We start from the raw sequence: 20,286 nt of genomic DNA, 5'->3' as shown, positions 1-20,286 counted from the left end.
CGTAGATTACATCGAAGTTTGTGTTTTAATTTGTTATACAATAAAATGTTTGTATACAAAATTATTTTACAAAAATATATTAGGTCTACAACTTTGCTTCCGCCGATTTCCAATAGATGTGTCTAGGGTCAAGCACTGGTCGATTAAATCGATTAAATCGTTTTATATCGTTCTTGGACATTTGTGTTAACCCAACAAAATATTTGTACAGATCTGTTTGCATCCCAAACTTATTCTCAACGGCGGAAGCAAAGTAGTTGTTTTCTTCTATTAAGTTATTTCTAAATAAATTCAAGCTTTTTTTATTTTTTTTTACTAAAAATTCTCCTCTCACACAATAAGTAAAAAAAAAAAATGTTGCTCATACGCCTCGTATTACCACACATTCCACCTTAAATTACTAAGAACAACTGTTTATTTTCAATAATTAGCAAGTCATCACACTTCCAACCATAGCGCTGCCACTTAACACTGTTGTTATTGTGGTTTTGCGGCGAAGTGGTTAGGTCAAGTCAACAACACTGCTTACATACATATACACAGGCATACGCGCTGTGTGTTTGTGTTTGAATTCAAGAGCAACAAACTAAATGCATACATTGACCCCAATCGCTGCAGTCAACTGCACCGCACTTCTCGAGTGAGATGTCAGCTTATTTGTAAACATCTGGCAACAACATTTGGCCACAACAACAACAAGCATACATACACATGTACAGGAGTGTGAATGTTGTTAATAGAGCTGGCAAACAACAGCAACAACCACAAAACTACGTAATAATCTTAGGAATTGTGGTCTATTGGGGCTCGCCCAAGCTCCCCCAACTCACCAGCCTGCTCGTTGCGAACTACACAACCCACACACTAAATATTTGTCTGCGCTTTTGTTGGTGCACAGTCTGTCAGGGCAGTGGAGTGTGTGTGTTTTGAAGTAGGTCAACAGGCGTACGTTGGTATGAGGCAATGTGCGCGCTACAAAAAATTTAGTTGAAAACTGTCTTCAAGCAACAAATGTCATGCCACATACCTTTGCTGTAAAGCTGTCCCTCGCTGCACCCCTCTCTATATAAGAGTAGTGGGCGGGGCAGCAGAGTAGCAACGACGCACGCAAACTTGTACGGCTGTATACTAAATTGCTGCATGTCTCCCTATGCACAGCGCAACAGCTGTAACAACAACAAAAACTAAAAATAACAACAACACCACCGGCAGTTACACGTACCGTTACAACAGCGGTCGACAAGTCCTGCAAGTGGCACAAAGTTGTCAAGCAAAGTTTGGCTTGTGGCGCGAGTGTGTTGCCGCGTTATGTGGCAACAAGCAACGGCAGCAGCCGTCACGCGTTGCACAACCAAGACGCGTCAACGGCAAGTGCGAGTAATTTTAATGTCATTTTATGCATTTTATGACACTTTGACACTTTGGCCGCTACTCAAGTTGATGGTCGTGTGGCAGGGTCGCCCTGCTTCTTATTCTTCTTTTGCACTGGCATGCTGCAACTCACTGACGCACAATGCACAACAATGAAAATGCAAAAATTAATGGAAAAAAACGCAAAGTTGCACGAATTCGCCATTCCGCTTTTATTTGCATAATAAAATTTTAAGAGTTGCCACACAAATTAAATGTCGCAATTAGTTCATTTGGACGACGGTCCTTTATCATGACAGCGCGTTTATAAGTATCATGCTCATATAAATGGATAATTATTGTATTTACGACAGTTGGCAATTGCATTTCATTACTAGCAGCTGCCTTATTACTCCCGCCATTGCGTTGCGTAACTCGCTCAAAGTGTGTTGGCAGCGGTAGTTAGTCAACAATACACAGTAGTGTTGAAAATTCAGTCTTCTAATTGCACTAAATTGAATGCTTAATTAAAAATTAATTGCTGCATTCACTTGCGGCATAGCTCTGACATGGCAGTTCAAAGGATGTGCTACCGCATTGTAAGAGCTCGTTGCAACTGCAGTTGGAATATGGTCATGCATAAATTTTAGTTTGGCAGAGTTGCCAGCTTTTGAGTTTTGTGTTAGAGAAGGTGTGTGTGTTAGATGCTGTTCATTGAACTATATTCGGTAGAAAGTGCATCTCAATGTTAAGGATACGTCAGAGAAGAATTTCTGCTCGGACTAAAAGCAAGATTATAATTACTCAAGCATCTCAAATTAAAGTCAATCAAAATTTCTAATTAAAGACTACTCTCTAATTATTAGAGAGATTTTATTTTCAAAAATATGTATAAAATTGGTTACGGAAAATTATATAATTTAGTGTCATGTTAGACGAGGGATATATTAAAGAATTTCTTGATAAGGTTAGTTTAGGTTATGTTCTAGGGTTGTTCTTCTCAAGAGGAAATTACATCCTAAATTAGATTTAAGAATTGACCAAGCGCCTAGAACCTACCACAAATTTGCAGAACTTCTTCACTTCTATAACTATAAATTGCGAAGAAATTCCAATAAGTGAGATCCAAGAATGAGATCCCCGAAGAAAATGTTGGGATGAGTCCAACTCGTCTTTATTGATTAGGCTTTCAGTATTGTTACAGGATAAAGTATAATGAAGACTGCGAAGAAGGAACTTTTAAAATGTACATAATTGATTAGGGAAGACTTGGAAAATATTTCTAGAAATGTAGTATTTTTTATCTTTTGGTAACGTTCAGAGTTCGACGGCCTAGTGCGAGCTTGTATTTTTCGAATATTTTTTTCTTCAAGCAGCTGCATACGCTCCGTACTCGACTTTCAAGCGCGTACTTGGGAGTTCTTGAAATTGTGTTCAGCAAGCAGTTGCGAGTCTCTCTGGCATGTGATTGCGATGTGAAGAGAATGACTTGCAGGACGATTTTCAGTTTCAGATTAAGATTCATCATCACAGAGTCTTTTTGATACCCTCGCCTGGGAACTATTTCCCGAAAGTTGAGATTCTAGCAATAAATATAGTCTATGTTACTCGGGGTGAATGTAGCTTTCCAATGGTGAAAGAATTGTTGAAATCGGCACAGTAGTTTTCGAGTTTATTCAATACAGACATACATACAAATCTATCCTCTTTATAATAGTAGTATAGATACAGTTACAGAAATATATTTTGAGGTATCCTGAAGCTTATACTAAGCCTATACCTTGGCAATCGGTGGACTTCTTACCACTAATTCTAATTCAACAATTTGTTGTTTTAACTCAAAAAGACATATATTCTTAAAGACTTCCCTACTATACGCTTAAAAAACAATATTCAGAAATCAAAATGAGAATCCTCCTTCTAGACATGCTTGTTCCGTAAGTGTCCTGTCTAAATGAAAACATTTATCAGTTATGCCGCCCGTAAACTGCATTCAAGTGATCAACTTTGTTGACGCAATGAAATTATTAAATTCACAAGAAGAGTTGCGTAAAGTTCATCGTTGAAGTGACTTGGCTGGAGAGTGCAAAAAGTCAACAACCGCGTTGGTTAAGCGAACATCAGGCGGTCACACCCACACACATTCACACACACACTAACAACAACACTAACAAGAAGGAGCTGTGGCAGGCTCCTAGCAGCAACCGAGTGGAGTTGCACCACCGGTTAGGGTTGGTGGATTGCTGTGTTTGTGTGGTGGTGTTTGCGAAGTGCATGCGAAAGCGCTAAAGGGGCACAAAAGTAAGCGAGCAACATTTCAACACGTTATAAATCTGACTTTGTCGGCTTCACTTCACAACATGAATTAAAAACTTTCAACAACACCGACGGCTACACGAATAACAATAACAACAACAACAAACACGCTGGCAACAGACATCAACAGCCATAAGCTAGTGCAAACAGTGGCGTCGACAAGAGCAAAAACAAGTGTAGCAACAACAGCGACAACAACAACAATTGCGGCGAAATTACTTGCTAACAACAGCAACAACAATGACAACAACAGTGTGAGAGTGTGACGTAGAAAATGTCGTTTAACAAGCAGCGCTGCCTTTGTAATATTCACCATTGAAGCATGCAGCAAGCAGCAACAACAAAAACAACAGTAGCAACAATGCAAATAGAATAACCACAACATCTGACGGCAACAATGCAACTTAATGCTATGCAATAATATCCAATGTCGCTAGCTGCTGCCACGGCTGCTGCAATTATATGCGAACACACACACATGTATACATATATATATACAGTTTCATATATATTTTATACATATATTCATATCCATAGTAAAATTCACAGTGAGAGCTAGCAACCAGCATAATGACAGCCGGAATATATGTATGAATGCGGCAACAACAACAACAACAAAAAGTCATCCGACATTGTCGAGTAAATGTTGCAATGACTTTCTGACTTCTCTGTTGGAAAATGAAATTAAAAAGAATTGCCCAAATGAGAACATGACACTATAAACGCTGCATGAACTGCATGCTGCATGGAGCATAATAATGAATGGCGAGAAAAATATATATTATAATTACAAGGGCGTCTCAATAAATCAGTGGTATACATTTTTTTTCTTAATTGAATTTTTGGTTTCCGGTGAGGATTATTGACTAATAAAGCATGAGATTAAAAAAATTAAATTAAGAAAATCAATATCTGAGCATTGAGTATACGAGGGCTGCTATATGTATTTCTGTCCTAGGCAACACTAAGTGTTGCCAGGTGCAATCTGACATTTCCAGTGGAAAGTTTGACATTTTTTAGCATAACATCACTCAGAACGTTTTGTCATTTAATCGTGAATTGTTTTATTTACAGGGAATTAAAAAAATCATCTCGGCCAAAAAATGGAATTAACTCGGGAATATTTTCGTGCGATCATTTTTCATAACTTTCGACGTGGATTATCGCGATAAGAGTGCATCGATGAACTAAAATCGTTGTATGGCTATGAAGCACCATTCTAAAACTGTTACAACGAATTCAATCGTGGCCGACGCTCGCTCAAAGACGAATTCCGTGAAGGTCGTCCAAAAACCGCCGTTGTGCCAGAAAACATCGATGCCGTACGTGAACTGGTAATGCAAGACCGTCATGTAACATACCTTCAGATAGAGGCATGCCTATGCATTTCTCCCACCAGCATACATTCGATATTGCATGAACACCTGGCCGTAAAAAAGGTTTGTTCTCGTTGGATCCCGCACAATTTGAAAATTGGTTTGAGCGCATGCAAAAGTGTATAAATCTTGATGGAGAATATTTTGAAAAACAATAAAACCATTTTCGTGGATAAATATTCCTATTTTCATTATTAGGCCAGAAATATATACAGCAGTCCTCATATATGTATTGTGAGAACTTCTATTCAAAAAATTATCTATTCTAATCAATTTAATTGAATTTCAAATATAATTAATACAAAATATAAATAAATCCAATATAATATAGGAGGAGATACCTCAAAATTTCTTGCCAAATGCTTTAAAATTTTGCCAGTTTTAAAATTTTCAAAATTCTTAAGCTAGGTACTTGCTTCTAACAGAACATTTTCGAACAAATTCAATAAAATAGTTATCTAAAACTGCTTATTATACTCAACCGTTCAGCTTAATATTACAACACAAATAAGAACTTATTCCAGAACCATTATTTCTATCAACGATAAGCTTAAGCAAATATTTCATCAAATCAAAAATTCAAAATTAATCTATAAACTTCACTGTATTGCTTATTACAATTTTGTAAAAAATAGTAGATTCATTTACGTGCTGTTGAAATGTATAAACTCTGCAAGCTTTTCAAACTACCCTCATATGTATGAATATTCACAGAGTTAACCAGATCACTTAAATCAGCTTAAAATTAATTTCACTGTTGGAATCATTAAATAAAAGAAAGTAAATTGCTTTTTAATATTTTAATTTCCATTTCAGTCACTTTATTACACTATAAGCATTTAATGATATAACAATAAGAGCATAATATTAACAAACGGAATGTAAAAATATTATATACTTCAATTTTGAAGCGTTATTTTCTCGAATATTTATTTGCTATTGGATTAACTTATCTGATGGAATATGTAGCACAAAAAAATTTAAATTTTCGTAGGTTTTTTGTGTTGCTTCCTCATGAAATTCTTTTTTAAGATTTAGCAAATTCTTACTATACTTTCCCAATAAGAAAACGAAAAAAATTATTCTTACTATAAATCTAACAATAATAATATTAATCTTAAATCTTAACTAATAGTATTTTAATTATTAATTTTGCTGATCCCGTCCCAGAAAGTTTCCGATATCTGTTGCTTTCATAAGGATTTCGTTGCGAGTAGGGTTTGGTATGTAGTTAACTGTCCTGCCATACATTCTGTCGTTGGAGAAATGTCTTCGAAAAACGATTGTTTCTATTTTATGTTGCTCGGAAGTCGAAGGAAATAAACAGTGGAACTTCCATAACTCAAACTTCCCTAAGTCGAAGTTCCTCATAACTCGAAGCCTTGAATGGCCAATAGAAGTCAAATTTCATACAAATTTCCTTCTATAAATCAAACTTATCGACCAAGGCATAATACAAAATGTAAATTATTTCTATCGAGACAGAATTTTTAAAGAGTCTCTATTTTTTTTATTTTCCTTAAGTTTTTTCAAAGAAAGTATAATACTATAGTACAATAATCGAATGTTTCTATGTTTTTTGGACATAATAAGGTATATTTTCAGCTATATTTAATTTTTTTTACATAAATATTGAAAAATAACGGAGTTATGGGCATGCTTGGGCGATGACAAAAAAATCCCCAAATGCTGACATGATTCCGGTCAAATTAAACAAAAAATTCAAAAGGGTTATTACAATTGAAGGTATTTCCAATACAATGACCAACGATTATTGAAAAATATCATAAATTAACAGAATGACGTAGTTCTAAAAAAAAAATTGTTTTTTAGATAAATTGCCAATTGACAATTTTCAACAAATCAAAAAAATCGTAGGTCATGGTATAGTAAATATCTGCAAGAATACTCAGTTTAAATTTGAAGTCGATCGGTCAATTTCTCGTTGTGTAATGATGTCAGCAATTTTGAAAATTGTCGTTTTGAAAAAAAAACGCGTTTAAAGTTTCGACTATAGCGGTTTATACCTATGAGCGGTCGCTCTTTAGAACGCTGCCATTCAGAAACTATTCAAGATGCGACCTTACCGCTTTCACAGGATATTTTTGAAAGTCTTAATTGTCGAATAAGCAAGAAATAAAAAAAAAACGATTTTTTTGAAAACGTCACACTGGTATAGCCTCTTAACGTATTTCAATAAAACTTTATTAGAAGTAAATAACTAAACCTGTGGGTAAACTATATTTTACAGCTTTTTGAACATACATTTTTCAAAAATAAATTTAATGAAAATTTCTATAACTCGAAGTCTCTCTAACTCGAAGTTTTCCTGTGGATTATGGTGATTCGAGTTAAAGAAGTTCTACTGTATATTTTTAAAGCACATCTACATTTTTTGAGGAAATATTCCGATACGAAGCTCTTATGGGTTTTCTTCAAAAATAATCTTCTTGAATAAATACTCACTATTAAAAATACACATATGTACAAACCAAAATATAAATCAAGTAGAAATAGTTAAGAAGTGAATTTATAATCTGCCATTTAAGCATTTATTATGCGAAACAAAGTGTTAACAACATAATAAGTGTCGTAAGCTTCTCAGAAATACATATATGAATGTTTTGAGTGAGTGTTTTGAAGCTTAATTACTGCTTAAGACAATGCGTTTGCTTTACTCAACATACAGTTGCTATACAAAACTCATGAATATAATTTAATACCAGCTAGAAATGCTTTAAAATATTTAATACATAGTAAGTTATGTTATATAAACACATATTTACAACTGAGGAATTAGTGAGAACTTTATGTGCTCTTCCATAAAGATCACAATCAATTTCTAAGCCAGTGAAGCTTGAAAATTAACTCAACATGCTTTTCGCATAAGCACAACAAATGTTTAGCTAAAGTAATAAAGTAAAGGAAGGAAGCTAAGAATCCACAACAACAACAACAACAACAAGTTTAAATTAAATAAAGCGACAGAAATGGTTGCGAACGCTGTCCATTACAGCATAATGGAGCCTAAAAGTATGCAAGGAAGCATATAAGTGTGTGTGTGCGAATGTATGTGTGTTGGCAAGGCAACACATGAGTAACTGTATTATGTACATGTCGTGTAAATCGCATTTTAACATAGTCGCTACTTTTAATGTTTATATGTGTTTGCTATTTGTTGTTGTTGTTGCTGTGGTGTATAGGCGCTTATAAGCCCAATAGCCGGCAGTCACGGCGGAGCATGGCGGCTCAACTTCATTATTCGCGCCTAAATGCGAAATTAAACACATTTTCCACTCGTACGAGAACCAAATTACACGCACGCATTCACTTAATAATGTGTGTGTGGGTGTATTCATATTTGAAATTGTCGCCACAGTGGCGGCAAGGGTAACAGGCATAATAGCAACATTAAAAGCAACAGTAAAATGTTGCTTGTTACAACACCACACTCCGTTTATACATATGTTTGTGTATGTGAGTGAATCCATGTGTGTTTTTGTTTTGTTTTATGTGCCTACATGTGCATGTTCATACGTATATCCTTCCGGATACACCTACACAATCGTCCTTCCACGCATCCTTTGCGCCGCAACGAACTTGATATCGCTTGTTTTGCCGAATATTCGCACGCTGTGGCGGCGGTCGTTAACTCGTGCTTTCACTTGACCTTGTAGGAATGTGCTAACCAGTTTTATGAAGTGCCTGAATGGAATAATGTCAGGGTTGTATGTCGGCTGTATCAATGTTGATTTGATTCGAATGGATGTGGATGAATTGAATTGTCGAAGTAGTTCTCGAAATATGGGTCTGTCCTTCAGTTAGTTATAACAAATATACTGCTCACAAGTAAGATAACCTCAAAGTTTAAAGCATACTTTTTGGCGCTCACACCAAATCTAAAAAAGACTTGCATATTTCAACATTTAACCCATCATATTACATAATTTGTATAATATATCCATCAAAATTTTCCCGAATTAATACAATAACTTGACTATTTGACTGTTTCTCGCCTTGTTTTTTCATTTCCATTCAAAACAATTTCCCGCCAGGTTGCTGAACATCGACACAGCATCTATTATACCATTTACACACATACTAAGAGCAGGTACAAGCAAATTACTGCTCCATTTGGCTGCGAAATGCTAGTATACACACTCACACACACACATAAACATATATTTCCGTACAAATAGCAGTGTGACCTCTCGCACAATCTCCATCAACGCTTTTCTCGTTTTGCTTTGCCTCATTTGCGTATGGCGTTTCACTTTCTGCTGTTCGCTGCTTGCCTGGTGTCGAAAACTGCAATTGTGTAGGTGTCACCGTCAGTGATGATGACGTTTTCACGCATAACGGAATCACACGTTTATACAAACGCATTTATATGTATTCAAATTGTTTATACATAGATGGAATTTGGGTCACGTGTTTGCGTTGAATAAAAAATGTTATGCGCAGTAAATGTTTTATACCCAATATTCGCTATTTACAGCAATACTATATGTACTATTTATTTTCAATTTTAATGAAAATAATAAATTAAATTTTTCTGACGAATTATTAAATATTGCTTAGGATTGTAATAGTCAGTTAACGTGAAGAAAATGGTAAGGAAACTGGTTAGGTTAATTCTGCTACTGAAGAATTATATACCGACTATCATCTTTGCAATAATCTATCCAATATAGAAATATATAAAATTCTTCTATACATGTGTATGTCACAGAACTTCTCCTAAACAGGTCCAGCCGATTTGAATGAAAACATCTTTTGTATACAAGAATAGTTTGTGGTACCCTTCGGTCCATTTTTATTAGTACATTTCATTCATTTAAAATTTATTTATTTTTTTGTTGTTTTATATGCATATCAAAAAAAAATAGATGACGCCATTGTTACTGTATTGAAACCGCTTAAAGGTATATAAAATTGGGAAATGTTTTATATTAGGTCTACAACTTTGCTTCCGCCGTTTTTTTGTAAATTTAAGGCTTTTTTCACTTAGGACAGACTCCGAAAGCATTCGATGAGCCTCAGCCGCACTTTTCTTGGAATTAAAAAAGAAAAGCAAAATTTCCGGCAAATGTCGAGAATTCGGTTCAAAAAGTGACATTTTCAGTTGAGAATAAGTTTGGGATGCAAACAGATCTCTACAAATATTTTGTTGGGTTAATGTTGACACAAATGTCCAAGATCGATATAAAAAAATCGATTTAATCGACCAATGCTTGACCCTAGAGACATCTATTGGAAAACGGCGGAAGCAAAGTTGTAGAACTAATAATTAGATGTCACTAGTGCCGGTACCAAATCTTCAATTCAATTCTATATTAATTCCATTTATTTTCTTATGTATGTTTCATTTTATAGTTTGCTTAATATCCTAATAGTTTCAAATATCATATGGGAGAAATAGTAAAATAGCAGAAATATAAAATATGAAACCCAAATCTAAGACCGTCCAAATTTCTTCTCAGAATAAGATGAGGTTCCAATAGTACGTAGATATAGTTGTGTTAAATCATAGTTCTTTTTATTAATTTCACATGTTTTAATATACACATAGAAAGGCTACTTTCAAATGTCTTCATAAGATCTATTTCTAGTTTTTTGAGATTATTTTCTAGAGGCCACGAATGGCTATTTTTTGTACTCTCTCACATATATTGTGTAGTATATTTACCGAGTAGTACATATATTTATTCTTCGAGGACAGCACCAAAACCCGAAATAATCGTTGACTTTTAATATTTAACATACTTAACATTTTTATAAAATTGACTTCATAGTCAATACGAATTTAATGGTCTCATGTTAATTGTCGTCTGTATCTCACGCATTAAATCAGCGAAAATATTATACAATTTAAAGTCGAAATTTCCAAATTTTTGTTTTCTCAATATTAGATAGAGAATAACTTTCTGATATATTTTTTTTTCGAATTTATAAATATTGCTGTTAGCTCTTTGTGATGACAAAAAATTTTGTAATAGGATCAAAATCCGAATGTTAGACTACACTACACCGTAAACCAGCTTACATTTGTAAGCACGTTGAGTAAGAGCACACGTATAACAAACACACAGTACTTGTATTTCACCCACGTGCTCCACCTTTCGGCGCGCTTGCCATTTCGATTTCGCATTGCAATCGTCATTTTCAGCCGTATATGGCCAGAACAAATAGCAACGTAATCAGAGCTGCAGCCAACACAAACAACAACTGACGAGATCCACATTACGAAAGCAGCTAACAACAAGGCAGGGGCATCAACAACTACCACAACGGATTTGTAGCAATGGCAACACAGGTAGAAAATATGGCAGTCAACGGTAGAGTTGGCGTCGATAGATGTGGAAGCGATGGTGGCGGTGTTGTTGTTGTTGGTGGTTATGACATCATCGCCATGACGATACTTCATTAACGCAACTTAAGTCAGAGTTTGCGCTATTAAATGCTCAGCAGCTACTAAGCTGCGCGGCGCTAGACGAGAGCTACACGTATGGAAGCCCACAAGGGCGTCGACATCCATCCATCCGCCAGCCAAGCATCAGCCAAGGTGTGTGCGTTTGTATGCTGGAAATTTGCGCCTGTTTGCTAGGCTACGGTTGCGAGGTGGATTCATTCAACTGCTGTGCAACCTTGCACCTTGCCACAACCGCCCTCCAGCTGAGTTGGCGCTATCAATTCAAAATGTAAACGTCGTGGCAACCAATGTTGACAGCCAGCACAACACAAACAAACATACATATAGACACAACAAAAACAAAGCGAATTTGTTGTTGGGCACACAGTCAAACAGACAGAGAGATGGTGATATAATGAAAAAGTTGTATCGACGAGCAACAACGAGGATTTGTACTGAAGGAAAGCTGATGCTGCTGACACACACACACCTACGAGCAGCGCTGAGTGTGTATTGAGTAGAAGTAAATTAAAGCGATTTTAATTACGGTTACCACGACGATGAATGGAAATGTCAACGGTGAGCTCGTGAATCTGCAATAATATGAGTGGCAAGCTCGCTGTAAGACTTCAACACGCTGCTGCGGGCGGTCGCAGTAACGCACTTCAAACATAACGGCGGCGAATAGACGGTGTTGCCGATGGATGTAGCAGCAACACAACACTAACAAGTAAAATAAACCTCCGCATTTCTGCGAAAGCAGCGCACTGCTTTGGATTCAGTTTCAATTGTGGGTTTGGGTTCCGACTCTGACAAAAGAGTTCGAAACGGATGTCAGCGGGATAACGGTGAATTATTGCACGTGGCATACAGCGTGCAGGGATTTCAACTCATATTCCAGCGTCATTACATACGCTCTAACTATAGATAGCTGTGGCATAAGCCATAGCAAAACAATGGCGAAGTGAGGGCACACACGCAGATCTGGATATTAAAGGGTTATTATCACATATACATTTGCATACATACATATATGTATATACATAGGTGGTAATGTGGTTGGGGAAAGTGAAATAAAGCGGCTAAATCTGCTTTTGAAAGTGAGATTTGCATACCAACGCTTTATTATCAAAAACAATGACATTGTTGAAATGTGTGTGAATGCGTATTTAGAGTGAAATGAGTAATGAATAGTAGCTATGTTTAGTGAAAATATACCCGAGTATTAAGGTATTAAATGTTTGGTTTTGAATATGTAGCAAAATAGAATGTTTAGAGTTAGTGTACAATATAATTGTTTTCATAATTGTATTTCCTAACACTTTTATTACATCATTACAAAAAAAAAATAATTGCGCTCAATTAAAAAAAAAATTTATATATTATTTATTCAATATTTTTGAAGTTAAATATGATAAATATAGCTACGAGATCTATAAAATTTGAATTTACTAGATTAAACTTAATTTGATTTATAGCGTTTTTATACAGCCAAATTAACTGTTCAATCAAAATTTTTATTGAGAAACCCTTTTTTGCATTTTACACTGCCGGCTTTTACTTTTCATAAGAAGTTGGTAAATTTCATCATCTGAGTAATATTTTTAGCAGCGACATCTACCGTAGCTTGTTTTATCAAAAAATTCAGCTAATCGCTGACAAAGAACCTATATCGTACGTCTTTGTCGCTGAGTTGCATTTCATTTTCAAGTCGATTAAAATTCAATTAAAAAATTAATTTTTATTTTGTTTCGTAAATCGATCTTAATAAGCGTTTTAATCGTGCAGAGGCCGGTTAATTGATTAATTAGCCTCGGTGTTAAATGCCTATTAGACTTGGACAGTTGTTAAAAATCAATATGACTTATATCAGATAATTCAATTCTTTAAAAGTAATTATTATACCCTGAACAGGGTATTTGTCACGAAGTTTGTAACACCCAAAAGGAAGCGTCGGAGGCCCTATAAAGTATATATATAAATGATCAGTATGTTGAACTGAATCGATTTAGTCATGTCCGTCTGTCTTTCCGTCCGTCTGTCTGTCAGTTTTTAAGATATCGTTTTGAAATTTTGCAGATGTTATTTTCTCTTCAAGAAGCTGAGAAGAATCGATACTCACCATCTTTTTATTGATATTAAACCTGCCTTCGATAGCACGAAAAGGAGCTGCCTTTATGCCGCGATGTCTGAATTTGGTATCCCTGCAAAACTAATACGGCTAAGTAAGCTGACGTTGAGCAACACCAAAAGCTCCGTCAGGATCGGGAAGGACCCCTCCGAGCCGTTCGATACCAAACGAGGCTTCAGACAGGGTGACTCACTATCGTGCGACTTCTTCAATCTATTGCTGGAAAAAATAATACGAGCTGCAGAACTAAATAGAGAGGGTACAATCTTCTACAAGAGTGTACAGCTCCTGGCGTATGCCGATGATATTGATATCATCGGAAGCAACAACCGCGCCGTTTGTTCTGCGTTTTCCAGACTAGATAAAGAAGCGAAGCGTATGGGTCTGGTGGTGAATGAGGACAAGACGAAATATCTCCTGTCATCAAACAAACAGTCAGCGCACTCGCGTCTTGGCTCCCACGTCACTGTTGACAGTTATAACTTTGAAGTTGTAGATAATTTCATTTATCTGGGAACCAGCATTAACAACACCAACAATGTCAGCCTTGAAATCCAACGCTGAATCACTCTTGCAAACAGGCGCTACTTTGGACTGAGTAGGCAATTGAAAAGTAAAGTCCTCTCTCGACGAACCAAAATCAAACTCTATAAGTCGCTCATTATTCCCGTCCTGATGTATGGCGCTGAAGCGTGGACGATGACAACATCCGATGAGACGACTCTTGGGGTTTTCGAGAGAAAGGTTTTGCGCAAGATTTATGGTCCTCTAAACATTGGCAACGGCGAATACCGCAGACGATGGAACGATGAGCTGTACGATTTATACGACGACATTGACATAGTTCAGCGAATAAAAAGACAGCGGCTACGCTGGCTAGGTCATGTTGTACGGATGGAAGAAAACACTCCAGCTCTGAAAGTATTTGATGCAGTACCCGCTGGAGGAAGCCGCGGAAGAGGACGACCTCCACTCCGGTGGAAAGACCAAGTGCAAAGTGACCTGGCTTCACTTGGTATTTCTAGTTGGCGCCAAAAAGCAAAAAGGAGGAATGAGTGGCGCGCTCTGGTGGATTCGGCTATAATCGCTTAAAGCGGTTCCTACGCCAAATATATATATTTATATATATTTTCTCTTCAAGAAGCTGCTCATTTGTTGGAACTGTCGATATCGGACCACTATATAATATAGCTGCCATACAAACTGAACGATCGGAATCAAGGGCTTGTATGCAAAATTTTCGCATTTGACGTGGTATCTTCACGAAATTTAACATGGATTACTGCTTAAGGTAATAATATAATCTCCGAAGAAATTGTTCAGATCGGTTAACTATATAACCTTAATGTTTCTAGCAAACAACCCGCCTAAAAAGAATTAGTAAAATGTTTTCTTTTATTTACTTTTTCATTTTTTACGTCTTTAGATTTGCTTAAACACATTGTTACTAAAAGAAATGCACCTGTGAAGGGTATATTAGCTTCGGTACAGCCGAAGTTAAAGTTTTTTCTTGTTTTTAAATACCGATTACAATATTTTAAGTTCCAGTGCTATGAAAAGCTAATGTTATTTAAATGCGAAAGATTTTTATTGTTGTTTTTACGGCTGACATTAAACACTATGCCATCTGACATATAGATAAACCTATACTATCTCGCAAACATTTTGATCTAGAAGCTTCATTATATGATTTTTGCAATGATATCTGTGATGGACTTATTTCCGCTAAAATAATGGAATTATCAATTAAATAAAATCTTTACACTATCAATAGATAACATACTTTAGAACCGACACAATATTGTTGTAATGAATTTTCCTCAACACCAAATCCTTGAAGTTCGTTTATAATTTATTATGGTCGTTATTTGGATGAGATGCATATATCTTTGTGTATGAATATGATGTAAATAAGTGAAATTTAACCAAAGTAACATTTAATTGGATCACAGATAACTTTAAAGGATTTCAGAAAAAACTCATCTGCATTGGTGTAAGAAAATATAATTTTCCGAAGCATTCAACATTTTTGAATAATCGATATTTTTTAATAATTGACCATTCGTATGTTCCACGATGAGACGAGTCAACCAAAAATCACCTATTTACACTATTTGCAATAATATTCCATACTCGACGAAGCGGTAGGTGTGTTAAAATTTTCTATTTCTGGGATCTTCACAAATTTTTTTAAAGGAGAAATGTCTGTCTGACCTTAGAACTCTATCGAAAAACTAAATGATTAGATAAGCTTTTTTCTACAGAAATATGCTCACAAGCTTGAGCCAAGAGGCGACAGGATTTTCAAATACATACATACTGGTCTTAAGCTAGTTATAGATTCTTTAGTGCTTCTAACTACTAAAAAGATCTCACTGTTCTAATTAGCAAACATTTCTGTAACATATTTTTGATGAAATCTTCGCTTTAAAGTAAATTATTTATTTTTAAAGTTTTAGGTATTTTTAATGCAAAACTTCAATTTTAAAGACTTGAGCTCAGAATTTAACAAGCCCGTGTAACTCCTGGTATTGAAATTACATGTCAATGAGCTGCGTGACGTCTAAGGCTACGTCATTACATTGCATATAACCGACAGCAACAACATGTTGACAATGACAACAAAAATAATAACAGAAGAATGTAAATAAAATGAATTATACGGAGACACAGCGCTGGTAATGTAAATAGAAAACCAACAATTATAAAAACAAAAACAGTGGATAAAGTTTGTTGACGGAGAAGTCAACGCGCGGCAATGCAGTGCACCGTCACCGTGAACGCCAACAAACTGTCAACAACAGCAAGTGGCAGAGTGGCTGAGCGGCGAAAGCTGTACCGACAGCGGAAACCACAGTGCGAACCGTGTGCGAAGTTGATTAGCTTGGCAATGCCACGCCACCACCTTGCTGTGTGTGCCACCCCGCACCTAAAACTAAGTAAGTAAGAAATTATTTGTGTGCAACTAAAGAAATGAGCTGTTAAGCAGCGGCATGTACATGCAAGGTTGTGTGTGTACGGGTGCCGTTGATGCGCGAAAATTATATTTTTTTCTTGCCTTTCCTATTTGCACAATGCCACACATTCACACCACTGGGACGCATGAGGGTGCAGGCAAACGTGCGGCAGTCACTTTCAGCCGCATTGTTGCACTGCTGTTGATGCTGTGGCATTCAACTTGGCGCTCTGGCGCTTTTTATTTTGTTCTATTTTATTTCATTTATTTGCAACTTTCTGCCGCTCACCGCAATTTGCAAGCGTCTAAAAATATTTACACTTGCTTATTTAAATATTCGCGGTGTTGACATGCAGCGCGGCATCTCACGGCGCTGTGTGTGCCACCGAGTGTGTTTGTGCGGTGTGGCGTCACTGCAGTATGACTTGTGCATATCTTAACCATATCCTTGTTGGAGTTGTTGTTGGTATGGGCTCTTGAATGTTGTAGGTGTTTATTGCACTTTTAAAAGGTTTCTGTGTATTTTAAATTCATATTGCATAATTATAAAAAAAGGGTAAACTTTCTTAAATTTTTATATATACTTCTTTAAAATGATTTCAGGATGAAACGTAAACTTTAATAATTTATTTTATTTTTAAACTAAAATTTATATTGTCAAAAAAATATTTATATTTTTATTTATTGATCATTGTGTTTTGGGTCGCATCAGATCCTACTTGGGTTGCTAGAAATGGTGGTATGATGCCAACAAAAGAACACTTCTATCTGTGTATCTAGGACTCTCACGTATCGATAAAGCGCTTCAAGTCTGTCATTAGTTTCTTTAGTAGGCTAATATCAATCCCAAACAGACCCATGGTAGTCCGTGTCACAAAAGTCCTATAAAAATGTGGCTAGGGTGCCCTCAGCTGCTAACTAAGCCGATAACTTGGCAATTTCCAGCAATTCCGTTATGGCCGGAACCAAACCAAAATAATTCGAATATTGAAGCTATTCTTCATTTCAACGGAGTTTGGAATTTATTGTCTTCATTTTGAATCCCCTTTCTCTTATATGAAACCTCAATAGGGAAGTTTCAGTGTTCAATAATTATTAGCTTCCTAACTAAATTATTGACTCAACTACTTCCAATCAGGTCCGGTCAGGTAAAACTTTTATTTATTTTTGTATTATAATATCATTGATGGGGATTCTGTTTTTGCTTTCTTTATCAGTTAATTGGCAACATAGTTCACCGAGCTATCAAGATAATGAGCAAACTAGCTTTTTTTGAATTGATTGAATTGAATACGTCTGGAGATGTAATATACTAGATATGCAACTTTAAAATAGTCTTCGAGATTCATGACCTCCACTTCAAATCTTTAGCAGTGTTTATATTTATGCCCTGTCAGAATAATATTTTAAGAGTTGAGTCATGGGTCTGATTATAACATAAAAATCTGTGACATTCGAAACTGCTGCGGTCTTAACGGTATATTCTCTTTGAGTTCACGCATCGAGTGTGTTGCTTGGCTCATACTATAAATTCGCCTTGTAAAAGTCAATATAGACGCTTAGCTTTCAGCTAACTGATGTCTTAACAAGAAGTTCGTACATATGTACCTATTTTTAAATCGAGTATGATCTTAAAATCTATTAAATTTCCGTCGATTTATAAATCTGAGAGCATTTTAGGAATTATATATTTAATATTGCTAGAGGAAACCAAAAATATTTTATGTCCAGAAGAAATCATATTTCTTTATCAAATTTTTTCTCCAAAAATATCAAATAGACTAAGCAAATCAAAGAATATTTCAAAAATCTGTTAAAAATACTCTCACATATATTCGACTTCTTTCATACAAATTAATTACTTCTACAACAGCAACAACATTTCTGCGAACTAATTCAATTGAGCTTGCTTTGCTATTATTCCAACACTTACTTGATTGCTTTCCATTAAATTGATTGAGTCACTGATGTTTCGGCAACGCCATTGAGTTAGCAGCAAGGCACACACACGCTGTATGTATGAGTATGTTCGCACACATTCGCTACTCGAGAGTAATTGAAACTTATCAAACAAACGATTTTGTTTTTATTGATATTTCACTTTCGTTGGCTGCTCGAGAATGCCTGTTGGCAAGTCAACGCACTCATGGGGAAAAATGATAAGGAATGCAAAGCATTTGCGCTGATTCGATCACAAAACAAAAACGAAAACAACAACAATAACAGAGTGTATTTATTTCTTTTATTTATTTTCCGTGGAAATTTCACAGTCTCCGCACGCAAAGCGAAATGGAGAGGCGGCAGTTTTATTGGCTTATCAATTGAACGCGCCGAAATGGCAATAAACATTTGTGTGAGCGCAACAACAGTAACATATAATAAATCACAACAACACCAATAACAATGGTTTCAAAACGTTTGTTTTGCGCGCCAAAACTTACGAAACTCACACACACCCACACACGCGCACTGGAGTATAAGTGCCGCAGTTGGCAAATCAGCGGCTGTGCGCCTGAATGTAGGCTATAAAATTTGGGGCAACACACACAGAGGAAGCTCACACGCGATAACAATTGCAGCACAAACGACAATAAATTCACGCCGCCAAGCGGTTTGTGTTGGTCGCTTTTGTTTTTTATTCTTTATTCTTTGTCACTTTATTTATTTTATTACACACGCACACACACACATTTTATGTTTATTTTCATCGCCGTAATACTAAATACACATATGGTGAGGTTATGTTTACGCTTATCAAAGTTTACAGTGTCAACCAAAGCGTTGAAATTAAAATAATAAAAGCAAATGGAGTCACAAATTTATAAATACAAAACATTCAAAAAAACAACAACAACTGAAATTTACTTGACTACGCTTCTCTCAACAACTCAATATCCCTCACAAGTAACACTCTTAACAATAACTTTCGTAAGTTATCACAAAACTGCCAAAATTATTTGTTGAACGCAAGTGCACTCTCAGCTCGTCGGACTGCTTCACTTCGCGGCACGTAAGGAACTGTTTCGCCGATTTGCGCCAGGACAACATTTTATAAACACCTGCAGCACATTTCACTGGTGGCATGCTGTCTTGTTGCGAAACTTGGTGTGGCGCTTAGCAGCCAATGCTGTCGCTTGTGGATTGTAAAGCCAAGTTTCGCGCCTCTTGTATTCCATAACACTTTTGTAGGTTTGTTAACAGTGCGCAGGCGTTGAACTTCCAGGATACACAAAGGAAGCTCTCTGCATGTAAGCTTACATAATAGATAATTGTGAAGTCGCTTTGTGTGGGTTGTAGATAACGCTCAGCTGTTTATTAATATTCATGGCTGTTGCATGCAACTGGTGGTTGCGTTGATTCAAAGGATACTGCTATTGTGTTTGATAACCACAGTCGTTTATCAGTTGTGATAATGCTGTGGTATCAACTCGTCTACAAGTTTGTGGATAAAAAATGCTTTGGACTTCTTTAATATTTGAAGAGAAAAAAAGAGAATAATTATTTATAATCCATTCAGTGTTTTCAATATTGATATTTTGAATTGTCAGAAGAAAACCTTGTTCTTCAACATCTGTCTAATATAACATCCTACATTTTTTATTAAATGATCTTTAGTTTCCAAGTAGGAAACAGTAGTTTATAACATGACCTCATCCCGCTGAATATTTTTTATCTTTAGACTTCTTAAATCAACCAAAGTAATGAGTGAATTCGGTACACATACTTCTTTGACATCCTGATATTA

General features: G+C 36.0%; 1 protein-coding gene across 1 annotated transcript in view; it reads right to left on the bottom strand.

Annotated features, from left to right (window-relative positions):
• The window catches only part of LOC105213951 (EGFR adapter protein), a 73,369-nt gene extending 53,405 nt beyond the window's left edge, over positions 1-19,964 (bottom strand). Inside the window, exon 1 of the mRNA XM_011187072.3 lies at positions 19,407-19,964. The gene's annotated coding sequence lies outside the window, so the exon portion shown is untranslated. The remainder of the gene's footprint in view (positions 1-19,406) is intronic.
• Between the last annotated feature and the right edge of the window lie 322 nt (positions 19,965-20,286).

The sequence above is a fragment of the Zeugodacus cucurbitae genome, chromosome 4 (genome assembly GCF_028554725.1).
Source record: "Zeugodacus cucurbitae isolate PBARC_wt_2022May chromosome 4, idZeuCucr1.2, whole genome shotgun sequence".
Classification (NCBI taxonomy): domain Eukaryota; kingdom Metazoa; phylum Arthropoda; class Insecta; order Diptera; family Tephritidae; genus Zeugodacus; species Zeugodacus cucurbitae.
Note: the sequence above shows the minus strand (reverse complement) of the source record. Positions and strands in the feature narration are given on the sequence as shown.